The sequence below is a fragment of the Leuciscus leuciscus genome, assembly GCF_965113295.1.
Source record: "Leuciscus leuciscus genome assembly, chromosome: 2".
NCBI lineage: Eukaryota > Metazoa > Chordata > Actinopteri > Cypriniformes > Leuciscidae > Leuciscus > Leuciscus leuciscus.
Genome location: NC_138726.1, coordinates 33,824,883 through 33,843,491, shown reverse-complemented (window position 1 = coordinate 33,843,491; position 18,609 = coordinate 33,824,883). Strand labels below are relative to the sequence as shown.

Below are 18,609 nucleotides of genomic sequence, written 5' to 3'. Positions count from 1 at the left end.
CTTTCAAAAACAAAAAAATATCTTACCAACCCTAAACTTTGGAATGGTTGTGTTGATTATTTAAAACAAAATTTCTATAGCTGACATTCAACCAGATTGATCTGTTTGTAAGGTTTATAAAACTTTCAAACTTCAAAACTTTCAGACAAGGATTTTTCAACTCAAAATGACAAGTTTTTATTTTAACAAATCTATTCTAGGTTAAAAATGTATACTTATTACAGTAATATTCAATGAATTTCTTTGTTTTTTCCCCCTATTTTAATTTAAATTGCAGATCTGTATCCTGATAGAATAGACATTTAAAAGCACTCTTAATTTAATTCTGAATGCAGCACAACGCTGGAAAATACTGACCATGCCTTTTAATTATGACTTTGCTACATTTTGAAATTCTAAAACAGTTGTTTTGCAGTACCGTTTGAATTTTCATCATTGGTGTCAGGAATTCAGCATTTATAAACTGGAACAGAATAGACCGCAGTACTGCATCCCTTTTTCAGTCACTGTTGTAACATTTAACACTCAGGATTTTATATTTGATCTTTAATGCACAAAAGAAAGGGCAAAGAATGAAAGGAAAAACAAAAGGAATCTGACATCATAAGGTCTGGATTCCCTTGATCCATCATAATTACTACTAGGGAAAACAGATTCATGTGAATTTGTCCCATGTCTGTCTGTGCTTCCTGACAGAAATGCAAGAGATAAGACAAGAGATATGCAAGGGAAAGATTTCACAGGAACCTTTGCAAACTGGACCTGAAATACCCAGTTGTTTTAAAAAATAAAGCACTCTAGGTATGTGTTGAAACTCTATTACAGTTTGACAGTCATTATGGGCTCTTTGTTTATTACTCTTTGTTTATATCTGCAGCTACAAATAATTTTCACTATCGCCCATTGAAATAATGACATATGCAGCCAACAAGCCAGTACTTGAAGTGTATTTAATGAAAATGTTTATTTTCATTTATTTGATTGTCAGTGTTTTGACCTCGGTAGTGAATGCTCTCATTTCAGTTCTACAGATAATGCATAAGTCTATTGTGAGTTGTCTTTCTTGTGGCTGGTTGCTGGAGTCTTTGGACATCTCAGACCCAGTTCTCAGTTCAGAGAGAGAGAGAGAGAGAGAGAGAGAGAGAGAGAGAGAGAGAGAGAGAGAGAGAATGTTTCAGCATCTTTGGAAATGCGCTCCAGTTTTGTCCAATTGCTTTGGTGTGAATTTTGACTTTTATTTGTGTAAGTGCATCTGCGCAAGTGTGTATAAAGTCATAGGACACCCCATGAAATATTTTGTTCTTTTGTAAGAAATATGGACATATCAATATTTGTTTGAAGATTGTGAAAGAAGATTGTTTGAATCTTCTTTCAAACAATATCTATAGATAAAGGTGATGTAATGAACCAAAAACAATGAAATTTTAACCATGATATCATTTATTTAACAAAAAGTTAGGACACTCTATGCCCTAATAGCTGGTATTGTCCCCTTTGACTGAAATAACCTCAATAAGATGTTTCCTATAACTGTCTACAAGTTTCTGACATCGACTGGGAGAAAGTTTTTCCCACTCCTCCTTACAGAATCTTTTCAGCTGTGTGATGTTAAGATCCGGGGTTTGACTTGGCCATTCCAGGACTCTCCATTTCTTTCTTTTGAGCCATTCCTTGGTGGATTTACTGGAATGTTTTGGGTCATTGTCATGTTGCATAGTCCACATCCGCTTCAGCTTAAATTTTCGGACAGATGGTCTAACATTTTCCTCAAGTACCCTCGGATACAATGAAGAATTCATAGTGATAGGGAATTTGCCAGGCCCTGCTGCAGCAAAGCAGCCCCAAACCATGATGTCCAACCATGCAAGGTCACCAGCTCTGTTACCTCAACCGCACTTTACTTCCCAGCATCCCTCATGTTTCCCACTTGCACACCATCAGCCATCACCTAATTACATCAGCACCTGCACCTCATCATCAGCACTCCCTATAAAGAGACACTTCTCCTGCATTCCCTTGTCTGGTCTCGTCCATGATTAATTCCACAGTCTACTCACCTGAAGTACCTTTCTTCCCATCATCACCGATCTACGTTACCCTGGCTCTTCCTGTATTCATCTACCTGCAACAAGAGATGTCATTACTGTCCGCTAGGGATGGGCAAATGAAGCCTCATGAAGCACTGAGGCTTTCCCCTGAATGTTTCGGGAAAAGATTCGAAACATCAAGAGTGTCGAAAACAGCGCCATCTTGTGGCAGGTCAAATTTATAGCAGCCATGTTTATGAGCAGCTGAGTGCGCAGCGCCGTTGTTTTATCCATTAAGCACAAATAAAAGCCTGACAACGCTAAATGTTCAGTTTTCTGATAATATAATTCACATATTAAAGTGTGGCAATAAAATAAATGTAACAATTATATTAATACTATACAGAAATAAAATTTGCAATAGTTGCTTGATGCAAGTAAATGTGTCAGAATATATGATCATGTAACATAGGCTGTAGGCTTAATTATATATATATATTAAACAAATTTTTTTTTTTTTTTTTTTAAATGTTAGTAAATGGACTTAATCTTTCAAAAACCTGTAGAGTAGTGGTCTGGGTTCAAACATTCTGACACGCAAAGTGAAGCATTCACGTGACTGGAAAGAAAGTGAGGTTTCATTTTTCTTCGTTTTCCGTTGATTACGTGTTTCTCTGAAAAAATTACGCGCTCAATCACTTATACCTGATCTTCTCTGCCTTTCATGTTCATCATCGGACATCATCGGAAATGTCAGCGTTACACATGACATTTCCACCCCCATGCTTCACAGTTGGTATGAGGTTATTGTGCTCAAATGCTGTCTTTGACTTGCGCCACACATGTCTTCTGCTACTGGGCCCGAACAATTCAACTTTGGATTCATCTGTCCAAAGCACATTGTTCCAGAAGTCCTGGTCTTTGTCTATGTGTTCTCTGGCTAATTTTAGTCTTGCCCTGATATTTTTTTGACAGCAAGGGTTTAGTCCTTGCACACCTCGCCAGTAAATCAAACTTGTGCAGTCTCTTTCTTAAGGTAGACGCATGTACTTTGACAACATTAACTGTGGCAAGAGTTACCTGTAGGTCCCGAGATTACATTTTAGGATTGTTGGAGACTTCTTTAAGCATCTTGTGGTCTGCTCTTGGGCTGAACTTGCTAGGACGGTCTGACTTGGGCATGTTGGCAGTTGTTTTAAAGGTGCCCTAGAATGTGAAATTGAATTTATCTTGGCATAGTTAAATAACAAGAGTTCAGTACATGGACATGACATACAGTGAGTCTCAAACACCATAGTTTTCTCTTTCTTATTTAAATCTCGTTTTTGAAAAACACCCCTGAAAAACAGGCGAATCTCCACATAACACCAACTGTGACGCAACAGTCGGGATCATTAATATGTACGCCTCTAAAAATGTGCATATGCTAGCCCATGCTCAGTGCCAGGCGGAACTGCGCAGCCGAATCATCAGAAGTTCTGCAGGTGAAGAAACAAGCAGGAGGAGGATCATAGGGAAAATGGCAGATCTATCTATAATCGGATACCGCTACAGTTTAATTCGAAGTTGTTAGTTTGCTCTGCCCATTTCACCACGGACTGTTTTTCTAACCTGGAACAATATCAAGCAGCCAGGCTTCTCTCTGCGTCTCAAACGGACGAAGGGGGCAATTTCAACTAACGTTATATTCCCGCAAGCGGTAAGTAGTGATTTTATTAACGATAATTTACACTGTGTTATCTAGATCCAGCGCGATATTGTTTTTTCCTCGAGAGACATCGTGGCTTGCAAACGAGCGAACGAAGCATGGCAGTTGCTCAGTGTTTGGATGTACAAATGAACACAAAAGTATTTTTTTAGCTCCTTCATCCGTGCCTCTGAAGAACCAGTGGGTTATGTGAATTTCTGATGTGTAATTGTTCAAGTTCAAAGACAGATAATCTTTCTCTCAAAGTCGTTCAACATTGTTTATGCATCAGTAAATCGCGTTGCAGTGATAAGATCTTCATTCACGCGATCAACAGGCTGTCATCTGTTCAATGCTCATCTGCAACCTTTTATGTGATGGGAATAGATCTAAATACTTAAAAAACTTCTCATGATTCGTTAATCCCGATAGCTGTAATAGTAAAAACGTATAAAAGCTGTAATAGTAAAAGTTTTCCAGATAGCTCTCCATGTAATGCCAGATATTTCATATGCAAGCATGTCAGCCAATCACAGCAGTGGGCAACAACACTGAAGTCTCACAGCAGACACGCCCCTTCAAACAGAGTGTTCAAATCAATAGATGAAATCAGGCTAGGAAATATGCCTTTTATTTCTAAATTATAACCAATTTTGATCTAAAAAACATACTAACATTATAAGGGCACCCCAGGAAACATTATAAAATAATAAAATAATCCATTCTACGGCACCTTTAAATTTTCCCTACTTGTAAATCATTTTCCGGACAGTGGAATGGCTGATTTTGAATATTTTGGAGATTTTTTATTTTTTTATTTTAATCCCTTCCCAGACTCATATGCATCTACAACCTTCTTTCTGAAGGCCTCAGAGAGCTCTTTTGATCTCACCATGGTGATTTCACTCACTTCACTTCACTTCACTCACAGTCAAGAGCAAACCAAACTAAATGTCTGAGGTTTACATAAGACAGGCTCCTCCACAATCCTTTCTAACATTATTCTAATCTTTTGCACATGATGTGGCACACCTGATTCTTATTTTAAATAGGAAATAAATGTGGAGGTGTCCTATTTTTTTGCTCACCAAATATTTCATTTCTATTAAGGAAATTTTTTCAAATAATTTTAAAAAGACATTCTTCAGGTTTATTAGTTTTTAGTTTTATTATTTATATTACCTCCATCTCTCAATATTGTTAAAATGAAGATCCAATGTCCATATGTTGAAAAAGACAAAGGTTTTCATGGGGTGTCCTATCTTTTTCACATGACTGTATCTCCAGTCTCTCCTCCCTTTGAGAGTCTCTTGTAGCATGTTGAGAGAGTTAATGGCTGGGCTCGTCAGACCCAAATGTCAGACAAAATGTTAAGTCAACATGATCAGCCGCTCTCACACAGCAGATAAATTATGAAAACCCTGGTGCCTGAATACCAATTTATTACTTTATTTAAACAGAGAGAATCTCTCCTCACACTTTATTACTCCTGAATACACACTGCTGTTCGCACCTAATCGTTTATTCAAATTTTTTGTGCCTTTGACATCACATACACCCCTTAGATATTTAAGCAACTTCACAGTATTTGTGATTAGTGGCAAAATATGGTCATATGAGTGTTGAGGATTATGTTTGGGTTGTAACTGTTGATATTTGTTTAAATGTCCATGATTTACATCTCTGCTTTGCCTAAATCTTCCCAGAAGCAGTGTTTTTACATTTAAAACAACCAAATCTTGCTTATTTAACTTCTCAAGTGCTTACTGCAATTTTCAAGGGATATTATTAACTTCTATTATAAGTAGCTTGAATGAGTTGAATTTGGGTCTTGCTAAATATTGTGCAAAAACCTTAATATATAGCCTATGGCATAATTGGCCACTAGCTCAGCAGTCTGAGTTTTAGAAGCACTGAAAGGCATCAGTCTTTTGTGCATGTATGGACCTCTTATGTAGCACTGCTCTAAATGACACTGAAAAGCACATGTACTGTTGACCTGAGCACATTAGTGAACATTAGATCAGCCTGTTAGGCAAGAGTCTTCCTTTATATATAACCCCCCTCCATTCAGACACGCAAAATGGAGAATGTTTTCATGGGTGTCTGAAATGAACATGTTCCACTTATCTAGTTGTATTCCTCTGGTTCTGCCACACACATCTGTCTATGACAGCAGCTCCCTTGTGTTTTGTCTTTGTTGTTGTTGTTGTATGTCATGCAAATGTGTCAATTTATATTTAACTCCCTTTATTTCCCTTTTGGGGACAAAAAAGTCAGTCTGTCTTTGATTGTGTAAGAAGAAAAATATATACAACTACAATACCACAGTACTTAATGAACAGTTATAGATAAGATACACTTTTTTATAGTTTATTCTCAATTGGTTTATAATACCAAACATGCATTAATAATTTTCTAGCCAGTCATATACCACATTACACTCTGTTATTGGGACGTTACGTCATGACGACGAATGGGGTTTCGCTAAGAAAGCCTCTCACCTTCAAGAATTAGAAAAAGAGCCAAATGCAATGAAATGCCTTGGGTCTGCGGAATTTGCATAGCTTATCTCCGCCCCACCTCGTGGGTATATAAGGAAGTACGCCAGCAACATGCAGTTATGTTTTCTTGCTGAGGAGCCGAGACTGAACTCAGACGTTTCCAGCGGTACAGCGGAAGTGGCAGGGAGATGTAACGTCTTCGCTCCCTACTCGGGGAACGAGGGTTACATACGTAACCGAGACGTTCCCGTCCGTGGTCACTACGAGTTAAGTTGTGACGACGAATGGGGTTCCCAGTCTAATCACGCCACCTCGGCTGTCTTCCAGTGCCCTGCGTAAGTCTGAGCTCCCTGTCGTGAGAGTAGCACGAACGAAGGACTCCTACTTAACACAGGAATACCAAGGTACACTGAGAAGCATATCTCAGTAGAAATATGCAATTAGTGCCTGCCTGAAGGGGGTGGGGGGTGGGGGGGACTTACAGAATACACATATGACCCGAGAGGGGACTGCATATGTTTCAACCCCAGGGGGGGCAAGGTGGCTTGCCAAGGGAAAGACACATGCTCGGAGAGGCTTACAGTGGAAATACACATGTGGGGGTCGCCCAGAGGGGGAACCATGCACATGGTGGCACCTAGCCAATCGCGAAAGCTGCCAGTGGCATAACTCTGCCGTTGACGTCAACAGTGCTGGAGGAACTCAGGGCTTCTCGGGGAGGCTCACCTGAGGAGAATATCGCACGTATCCAGTCCGTGGAGTGGAATGGCGAGCAAGCGAAGACACCTGAGCAGATCCTAGTACCAGCTGGTTGAAGCTAGTACATGAGAGGACACTGGCTCCACTCAGAGATTGTAGAATCTCGCGAATATGTTGGGTGTCGCCCAGCCTGCAGCTCTGCAGATGTCTGTTAGCGAGGCGCCATGCGCTAGAGCCCAAGAGGAGGCCAAACTCCGGGTGGAGTGTGGCAGGTGGCAGGGAAAGCGTGAGAAGGCAGATAACCGGGTCCTCAACGCATCCTGCTGCCAGCTGGCGAAAAGAGAGGGGGCTGAGGAGTGTTAGGGGTCACAGGGTCACACACACCATCAGACTAGCCCTCTGGGGGCCATGGGATAGAAATAGCTTTTTCTTTGAAATTGTGGGTACCGCTGGCTCCGCTTATTTGGGAGCCAGCGGCGGAACAGACACACAAAAACAAGACACACAATAACAAAAAAGTTTCACCCGGCCCTCCACCGGATGAAGGGAGTGGATCGGTGACCATCCCCCAGAGCAATCCTCCATCCCTGGGAGGTCCGCTCAGGTCAGCGTTTCCGCTGTCGCTTGCCACCTGGCTTGGCAGCGCCTGCAGCGGACGGGGCGCCCCTCCTGCCGCTGGCTCCATGCTGCGACCTGGGTGGAGGCTGCTGCGGTCGTCCAGCGGGAGTGGGGGCGGCTGCAGGCGGACGCCCTCTGTGACGAGCAGGAGGAGGATCTACCGCCAACGACGGGTGTAGGCAGCAGCGGGCCGTCGGGGTAGGATGTGCCGGATGGCCTCCGTCTGCTTCTGGACGGCAGAGAACTGCTGGGCGAAGCTCTCTACCGCGTCGCCGAATTGCCCAACCTGGGAAATGGGAGCGTCCAGGAACCGAACCTTGTCCGCCTCTCTCATGTCTGCCAGGTTGAGCCAGAGATGGCGCTCCTGGACCACCAGACTGATTGCGCTAGCTGCAACCTTCGTACCCCGGAGGGCAAGATCGGTGGCAGTGCGGAGCTCACCCATGAACTCACGGTCTGGACTACCCTCGTGCATGTTCATTAGCGCCTGGGCCTGATGGACCTGCAGAAAGCGCCATGGCATGCAGAGAAGAAGCAGCTTGCCCACAGGCTCTGTAAGCCTTGCCCGTCAGAGCGGATGAGAACTTACAGGCCTTACAGTAGGGGTGTGACGAGATCTTGTGTTACGAGATCTCGCGAGATTAAAACGCGACGAGATTTCTCGTCGAGGTGAAACATTAGGCTTGTTTGAGATGAGCAAAATCTGCGCAGAATCGATCACCGGTGATCAGCGCGAGATGCATGCCGGTTAGAAATGTGTCCGAGTGCGGTCCGCCTTGCTCTGATGTCATGCTGACGTATGTCAAAAAACTCTCGCGACCGCAAGCCGCACGTGTCGGATTCTGCAGTCGAGCGCAGTTGCTCTCCACCGACTGCGCTGATCAAAAGCATGATGGGAAACGACTTACTGACGACACAGCTTAATGATCATTGGTTTTAAACAACCGTGATGTATTGTTCTCTTTTAAAATGTTTGATTTTAAAACTCTGATATCATGTTTTATGTGTATAGCCTACGTTATGTGTGAATATTCCCAAACTATCTGACAGTGCGATCTCTATGGGTTATGCAATGTAATTTTTATTAAAAAAAAATAATAATAAAAACACATGTCTGTATTAAAGAAAAAAAAGATTGATAAACATGTATTTGGAATGGAATTAAATAAGTAGGCTACTTATGGGTGTCTTGTTCATTATATTTATTTTCATATAAAAGCAACAGAACTTAAATTCCATCCAGTTTATTAGCAACACTGTCCACGAGCGTGAATCCCGTGAATCCCGCGATATCCATCTTTGATCTCGCAGGTGTCAGATCCACTGCGTGAAGAGCGAACTGTCCGGCTTGCCTGCTCTTTTTTCACTCCTCCTCTCACTGCAGCCGCCTACTCTCGACTACATTTCAGGCGAGGCAAGTCTCATCTCAAACAAGCCTTTTGTCTCGTGAGTTGTTGTGATGTCAGTGATGGAGCGTGAGGGTGAAATTAGTATTGAAGATGCCCCTGCCACTTTTAAATCATTTGTGTGCCGGGCCAATCACACACACACTCCGCGCACACACACACACTGTCCCTCGCTCACTCACTCACGCACACACACACACACACACACACACACACACACGCGCACACTCTCGCTCGCACTCAACCCATCGTGGAGGACCGTTAAAATTAAACATGCTAGTCTTTCTGTCGTGATGTCCTGAAGCATCGCAGACGCGTAGGTTATCGCCCACTATGACACACTATACGAAATGAAACGATCGAATCTTGCGTCCCGACGCCCGTTGTCCGAATCTCCACGAAACGGATCGTGCCAAAATCGTGCTAAAATAGTGTAATCTGAACCAGGCAGGTACTAAACATTTGACCTATCACGCAAAGAACCTATTAAAGCACTAAGACATGGGAACAGTATAGCTAACATTCACATATCACAAGTCATATCGACATCGCAATATTAAACAATGTAATCGCACATCGCAGCTTTTCCTCATATCGTGCAGCCCTGCCCAAAGGTCTCAACTGCTGCCAGAAATCATCGACATGCTTATATTCTTGAAAAAGACCATGACCATAATCTTAGGCTGTTCTGTGTAGTTAATTTATCTCTTATTCATGCTTGAAGAAAAAATGTGTTTCTGTTTGAACTTGTAGTTTTGAGAGAGCAGTACTTTGATTATGGATACACACTTACTGTTTGCATTTAAAGTGTTATTTCAGTTATTTATATTTATTTTATTTATACTGTTTTCTTTTTTTATGTTCGATTTGTGGAAAGGAGTTAGATTTCTCATGTGAAATCGTACAGGGGAGAAGCCATTTTGCAGTGTTTGCATGTCCTTTACTGCATAGAATTAATTAAAATAGAAGTAAAATAACATTCATTACAAGTTGATTTCAAAATGCACCTAAATTGTTTTGCATTTTGTGATTTTCAGTTGAATAAAAGACTATTTTCCATTCATATATTTCATCATTGAGGATTTTTTTTAAATTGTGTAAAAATCTCGTCTTGTCTCGTTCTCGTGAACCCAATCTCGTGTCTCGTCTCGTCTCGTGGAGTAAGCGTCTCGTCACACCCCTACCTTACAGGGGAGACGAGGATTCCCCCTCCAAGAGGCAGCGGTCGCCGGACACAGCTGCATCACGACTGACTGCTCCACCGGAGGGATCACCTCATAACCCTTAGCCGCTCCTCCATCAAGGGTAGTGAGGGGGGAGGAGCTACTGGTGCCATCCATGCCTTCGTCAACTCCTCATGCACTTCAGGAAAGAATGGTACCGGAGCAGCGGGCTGAGAACCAGACCGGCCCGCTCCGAGAAACCAATCATCCAACCAAGACGGCTCGGGACACGGTGGTTCATTCCACTCGAGCCCTACTGCCTCGGCGGCCTTTTTCAGCCGGGTCGTTATCTCCAGAGGCCAGCTCCCCTTCCGATGCTGCGACAGACTTCCTGTCCTCTGGAGGGGCACCAAAAGAGACGGCTGGTCGGTCCTTTACAGAGGGACCAGCGCGCTCATCTGAGGCCTCCACCGGCTGCGACGTGAGAGAGGCGGGAGGGATCCACGGGGCTTTGCCGGGTGGATTACCCCTCACCGTAATCCTCAGGTCACCCAATCCAGATGGCACTCAAGGTTTCCTCTGGGAAGGTAACCCAGAAGCAACACTAGAGCGGGGCCTGGGGATGGGGCCTGATGCATGGGCCTGATGCAACCTTCGCGAACGAAGGCGAGTCACGACCTCAACGCCGAGATGGTCATATTCCCGCAATGGGAACATGAGTCATCCACCAAAGCTGCCTCAGCGTGCTGTAAGCCCAGACACGTGATGCAGCTTTCGTGACCGTCAGAGGGGGAAAGAGCCTTACCGCACTCAGAAACGCACGGATGGAATGGCATCTTGAAAAAGACGCACTCACACCCATGTTTGCTCTTTTAGAAATGGGACCCGTCACCAGTGCAGGAGCACACAGGGAATGACCGCGGCAACACTATCTCAGCGAACTGAGACAGTGAAGCACTCACTTTCTCGCCCTCAAACGACTGTCAACACAAACAAACAAATACTTTGTTGTTGTTAAAACAGCAGTTGAGAGCAAAAGGTCATACAGAACATTCACTCGTCTTCGGTGTGTCTGAGACATGCTGTTATTCAGTTTAAAGTGGTACACCGTCTGCATTGGTCCAAAGACAAATTGACCAAGATAAAGTTGGACCTGGATCCTGCATGTGATCGTTGCAAACAAACCCCTGCTACACTTCTACACGTTTTGAACTTGTTCGAAGCTTCATGGATATTGGTTATCTATTTTTGATGCATTTTCCAAAATATGTGGAAAAACTGTGCACCCGTGCCCTTTGACTGCATTATTTAGGGTGATCAAGGTGGATGCTTCTTTTAGCAGGTACCTGGTGAACATGATCGCTTTTTGCTCTTTGCTAGATAGAAGACTTATTTTGTGTAGGTGGAAGGATTCATACCCTCCAACATATGGACACTGGATTAGAGAGGTCATGTGTCATATACATTTGGAAAAGATTAGATATAGTGTAAAAGGGTTGGTTGAGAAGTTTTATAACATGTGTATGCCATTTATGTCTTACTTTGAATGTGTATCAACTGACCATTTTGTATAACTGTTTACACAAACCTGTGTTAAGAACTGTATGATGTTACCTAGAGGCCTGACTACTGTTTACATCTCTTATTGATCCAGTATGGGGTGGGGGGAGGGGTGCTCTTTGTTGCTGTGCTAATTTAAATGTGAAACAAAAAAAACAATAAAAAGACTTTGTAAAAAAAAAAAAAAAACAGCAGTTGAGAGCTCAAAGCTCGTGACCACCGCTGCACCACGCTGTAGAAACCACCAGCACTGGGAGAGTCTTTCCAGAAGAACACCGACACACTCGCTCGTAGAATAAACTCCGAACACTCACAGAACGGCTCCGAAGCAAAAAGCAACTAGTGCATGCATCCACTTTCGTATTTGTACCCGCTCCGCGGGGCGGAGAGTGTGATGCAAATCACGCACGCATAATTTTCATTTGCTCGTGCTCGCACGCTCTAAGACAATTGGCTCCCTAGCGTGATTCCATTCAGTCGACGTCGACTACGTCTTGACGTTCTCGACTGAAAGGGAACCCTTTATACTACACCTATTTATAGAGGATTTGCCATTTTTTTGTTAATAGTTATTTAATCATCAAGCATTTTCTCATACATTATTAATATATCAAAATGCATATACAAAGAGTACATCATTTATAATTAAAACAAGTCAAAACTATCTATGCAGGATAAGTCATTCACCCATTTTTTATACATATTTACACACAGGATCCATGTGTATGCTGATACATTGTATACTGAACCAAGGAAGAATATATATGGCAAATATAGATATAGATATGGAATATGAAAATATTAATATGAAAATGCACAATATTGATGAATAAATGTTGCAAATGCTTCAGAACATGTAGTTATTGTAGCGTGTTGTACTTATTTGTTTGATGCCACGCACTCTCTCAAAAGTTTTTTTTTAAATGCACCATATGTCACACCAGTTCACGACACTTCATTTCGGTAACCATGGCTTCACAAACATAAAAAAATGATCACTTCCTGCCAAACTATTTCCAGTGAAGGAGCTGCAGTATAGATGTTTGTATCCTGTAGGGTTCATCTATATCATCTATATGGCAGGGATTTCATATTCTGATGCAAAGCTGTGCTGAAGTCTTTCAAACTGCTAGCAACACAGCAACTAACTGAAGGGCTTTATGGGGGGTCTGGGGTGCATTCATTAGGATTGAGGAATTTGCTGTTGTACTCTATTCATCTGGAAAGAAAGCTTTGGACAAAAGACTGGATATGGTAATCCCTGCCTGGTCTCAAAACAAAAGATGAACCCCTCTCTCTCTCTCTCTCTCTCTCTCTCTCTCTCTCTCTCTCGCTCTCTCTCTCTCTCTCTCTCTCTCTCTCTCTCTCTCTCTCTCTCTCTCTCTCTCTCTCTCTCTCTCTCTCTCTCTCTCTGTGTGTGTCTGTGTGTGTGGGTCCTTCACAATCATTTATCGGGCCATTGATTCATCCATAGTATTGATGAAATGGCACCCTAAACTGCACAGTGTAATCTTACAATGTGTCATCTCTCGCTTCATCTCTTGTCACTCTCTCTTTTCTCTCTTTCTAACATGCTTTCTTCCTCCTCTCTGCCTGTCACATTTAATTTCTGCTTGTCTCCCACTTCTACTCCTGCTCACCTTTTGCAGTCCAAGTTAATTCATCTAGCTTATTTTTTGTCTTTATACTTTGTCAAGTGTGTGTGCGCGCTCTTTCCTCTTTACTAGAGTCAGATAGCACTCCATCTTTACTCTTGACCATAGATGTCACTGAATCTCATCATTGAATCGTTCATCACTGAATGAACATCAACATGTTAGATTTATTTCAGCTGGACAAAGGTTAAATTATCTAATATTTTGTCTAATAGAGTGACCAGTGAATGTTTTTCAGGTAATGTTTTCATAGTTTATTTGTTATTAAATCCCTTCTAATTAAAAATATAGAAACATGAATCATATAATCACATAGTATACTTTAGATATGTCTCTTTGACTGGTTATTTGATTTGTCTGTCATTATTAATTAAATTAACTAAATTGTCAAAATGTGTCAGTTTAAATGTAGAATATTTGATTTGGTATTTTACATTAATTACATTTTTTTTTTTTTATTAAATATTACCTCACTTTTGTTGTTCTGTTTATTTTTATTTTAACTTTTTTGTTTGTTTGCATCTTTATTGTGGTATACGGGTATAGATGTTCCAACAGGATGACTGCAACCTTGCATTTTCATAAATATCATATACACACACATATATTCTGTTCATTTGTTATAACATCCTAAAAAATGCTCTGCAGAAACTGAAAGAAACTGCATGTTACATTTTCAAGAAGGGGCATTCTGCATCATCATTTGTCTTTTGGGTGAGATTTCATTAAAGTCTGTTGTACACTGGTGCATTTTTTATGATGCTCTGATCAGACGATATTAAACTCATAATGCTGCATATCAATCAAAAGAGAAAATGGTCTCATCTAAATTCATATGCTGAAAGGGAACGTGCGACAGTGTAGATTTTCCTGTGATAGAGGAGCAAAAGCTTTTTTGATAAAACAGAATGCATTGTGCTTCATCCACTTAAAAGTGGAATGTTTGTGTGGGAGGTGTGTGAGTGTGTGTGAGTGAGGCAGTGTTTCTGTAGAGTGGATGTGCTCTTCTGGAGATACTCTTGCTTCAATCTCAGTGTTTCAGGTTAGTTGCTATACATGGGGGGGGGAAAGCACAGGCTTTTAGTTAGCACAAAGCACAAAGGCTGTTAGTTTCTTTATTCTTTGTTATATTTGATAAGGTTATATTTTGGTCATAGACATGTATAAATTATATTCGTTAAATGAGTGCAAGATAAGTTAAATTGTTTGCTAGGGGGTTAAAATCTGAGGGTTAAAAACCACACTGTGTATTGTAAATAATATAATAATATATACTTTAAATTATTTTTTTTTATTTTTATTTTTTATTTGAATTTGTATTGTTTTACTACTTACACAATTATTTTAAGTTTAGAAACATTTTGAGTCCCCCTCCCTTGCCTCACAGTGCTTTGGTCCACTGCCTGCTTTCCCCCTTTACCTCACCTACACACACAAGTCTGGTGGGAGAGAACAAACTTATTCAGTAGTTGTGGAACTCCAGTAAGTAGGCTGTCAAGGCTATTTTATTCACTTTAAACATCAAATGAAGTGATTCTTTTCTGTTTAAAATAGATGTAAAAAAAATTATGATAACAGATGTAGTTTTCCATGAGTCCTCTATGATAGCAATTATAACATTACCTAGCTTGTTTGGAAGCTTGTTTAATACCGTAAGTCACCCACTACAAATAACACGGCGATAAGTCTGTGTATTATAGACCTACCGTTGTGTTGGGCTTTGCTCAATATCAAGCGTAGCGTTAGTTCTGGCAGGTCACGTTAGTCAAGCTCGCATCAGCTGACCCTCAGCTGATCCACATCTACCTATAGGAATACGACACCTATCACCGTATACGTACAGTATATAAGCTCCTTCAGTTTTATCAGCAGCTATCGCGTTTCTCAGGAGCTAATTACCCTCCTCCATCCCCAGCTCCTCCTCTCGCCCAGTATTTGGGATTTACTTTCCAAATTTGGATTTGGCATTCTGATTCCCCTTGAATCAGAATAAATTCTCGAAATATGTTGTACTTAAAAATTTTGAATTAAATATATTTGCAAACTTTCATGTTGGTTCTGTTCTGTTTACCCCAAGGGGGGTTATTGCTGCTCTCCCTACTCTTATCCATGCTAGGCTGCATGGATGCGCAGGGAGTTCTCGCCCAAAATGGAACCATACCGCCAATCCAAACTGTATGCTAATTGTCAATCGTATTTGACGGTAGTGGTCCTGTGCCAAAAATACTCCTTCCAGTTTGTCACAAGTTTCGGAAAGTTTTTTTCCTTATACGGGTCCTAAGGGCACTTCTCCTGGAAGGGCACGCGCGCACCCGTAGACCAGAGCGAGAGAGCGAAAGCAGTACGCCCATCAAAGCTCTGTACTCGGCTTTAGGGAAATCAATGTCACCAAAGAAGTGGGTTTTTGGTTGCCAGGGCAAGACAAATCTGCACAGATTCCCAAAGAACCCAGCGTTAAGGGACCAGTGGATGGAGTTTGTTTTTCCAGAGCATCAACGGAGTTGTTCAAGTGTTCTTGTTTGTTCCATGCATTTCGATGATGATCGTTTTATAAACAAGGCCCAGTTCGACGCCGCATTTGCAGATCGTCTAATGCTTAAGGATGGAGCAGTCCCAACGATAAAGGTTCACGGTCGTGCGTTGGAACCGCAGGCGGTGAGTAAAACTGCTTCAAATGTCTGTGTGTTGTTAGCTATCGGCGCGTTAGCACAGCTTTAGCTCCGCCCACATGGCACGCCTCCAGCCGCTCGTTTTTTTCCGGAAAGACTCGGTACAGCCTATCTTTCTTTTATAAATATAATAAAACTAAAGACTTTTTGGAGATATAAAGGATGCAATACTACTCTATAGGTACTCAAGATTAACATTAACACTGAAACAGAGTGTTTCACCCCCCCTTTAATAATCATAATATGACTGCGTGGTGAACCTATGAACCTAACTTATATTTAAACAACAGTCTCCATGCTATACTAATAATAGTAGTAAGGCTTTCCTCTGTGTACACATATCCTGACAAGTAAAATTTTGGCTGTATTATTTGTGTCCCCTTCTAAAATTGCTCTTGAGAAATATTGTGTTTATTTTTCCCCCAACTGTTAGATGAAATTTACACCTATGTATTAATGTGAAATTTTTTTTTGAGATTTGTCTCACAAATTGTAGATTAACATTGGCATTATATACCAGTTATTGGCTTAAAAAACTAGTAGGTTTAAAGCCCCCTTGTGGTGAAAATCAAGTTTTTATGTTTATATGTCTAACCCTTCCCAGCCGGGTACACTCGTATAATGCTATTAAAGGAGCCCTGGTATCCCAGCAGTAGTAAAGGGTAATGTCTGCTTCTTCCCCTGAAGAATGGATAGTTAACTACAAGAATACTACAAGAATAATTTGTTATACTGTATAGCGCGGTGCCTCCAAATAATAAACATATATTATATATATATATATAAAAAAAAACAGGTTGATCATAAGAAAGTTATAATAAACCCTGAGGTTTACTGAATAATCCCCAAACAAAAATAAATAATAAATACAATTAAAATTAAATTAAAATTAAAATTAAACAAATGGTAGGAATATGAAACTACAGAATAATTCACTTACACAGTGATGGAATCTTGAATGTTTCAGGGAAACCTACATTACATTACAATGTTACCCACATTTAAATAGTGCAACACTTTAAGAGACCCAAAACGTAGTACTTCAGTGACTTAAAATAGTCAGACCCCCCCCCCAAAAAATAATTTCAGTTACCTCAAATGCAAGTGAATTACTCTTATTAATATCAATTAATACTTATTTGAACTCTTAAATGTATTCGTTCGAAACAAAATAACAAAAATTTCTTTAAATGTAATCAAATGACTCTTAAATTGACACCGACCAGGAAAGGGACATTTATGACGGGAAAGTGCTGGGACCCCCTCCCGGTCTGAGGAAACAACTCTTACCCGTCCTTCGAGCGTGTACAAAGCACATGAGGCACAACTGGAGCGACCCGCTCAATCTCAAACACAGTCTTGCGGGTCTAGAGGTGAAGGATATGGCGGCTCTCGGCATGGGTGATCCCCCCGCTATCGAGCCATCGATTGCCAGGCACCTCAACCCAGTCCAGGGCGGGCTGCTCGCTCCCCGAAGCCGGTCTTGCCTAACAAGATGGACCGTTTTCTGCCTTACAATAACCGCTTATAGATCCTCGGCCTTGGCTGTCAGGGCCCTGAATGTCTCCTCCCTCCACTCCGCTTACCAGGCAGAGATTTTGGACGACTTAGGTCAACAGCTGGACAAGGGATCCCCCTCACTCGCGCTCTGGAAGGAGATCATTACTGTTAATGACCTCATCCTCCATAACGCTCATCAGGCCGTCCAAACCTGCGGGAGCTCCATGGCTGAACCTGTCGGGCCTCCCTGACAGTGAGAAGAGGCTCTCTTTGGCCCCGCCATCGCATTGATGCAGCAACGATGTGACGACAAGAAAAAGGAAGACGAGGCCTTAAAGTTATGCCTTCCCAGGAAGGCGGCCCCACGCTAGGCGCCCCCTGTGCGTTTGCCTAACCCTCTGTCTCGGGATGTAACTTCCATCAGGGCAAGGAAAGGCCCTGCATCAAACCTCCGCCATGACAGAGTAACCCACCCTCTGCTAAACCCTGGGGGAGACGAACTCCTGTCTTGCGACTCCTGTCTCGCGACTCCTGTCTCAAACCCTACCCCACCTACTTGAAACGCAAGCGGCCTGCCTGATGTTCAGCCGATGGGGGCATCGAGTGCGCCCTGGTAGGATTACCTGGGAGGCAAGCTCTTTGGACTCTCTTCCTGCCCTAGAGCCCCTGTTCAAGAGACGGAGGGTTTCTTGTGGAGGGGTCGGCCACCCCCGTCTCGATGCTGCCCAGCCCATGTGTTCAGTGGACGTTGTGTGTTCTCCCCCCACATTCAGGGGGTCTGTTGTGAGGAAAAGTGCAAAAGCAGTGTCACCACACCGCACATAATAAAATAATGTTTTGGTGTTCCCCTCACCAAGTTAATAAAGGCTTCAGCCCATGTGTTCCCCTAACACAAAACACACACAAAACACACACGAAACACAAAAAACTAATTAAATCAAACGGATCAAATGAATTCGTTACATAGAGGAAACCTCTTTCTGCAGAGAAAGTACTTTTCTCTACCGAGAGAGAACATCTCTCTGAACTCCTGCACGCCGTCCCTAGTTCGTCCACTAGGGAAGCTTCCGTGTTATTGCATCACAAATGAGCCAGCTGGGCATACACGAAGCTAACACGGC

General features: G+C 42.1%; 1 protein-coding gene across 1 annotated transcript in view; it reads left to right on the top strand.

The window, feature by feature from the left end:
* ptprn2 (protein tyrosine phosphatase receptor type N2) overlaps window positions 1-18,609 on the top strand; it is a 263,712-nt gene that overhangs the window by 85,886 nt on the left and 159,217 nt on the right. The window lies entirely within an intron of this gene.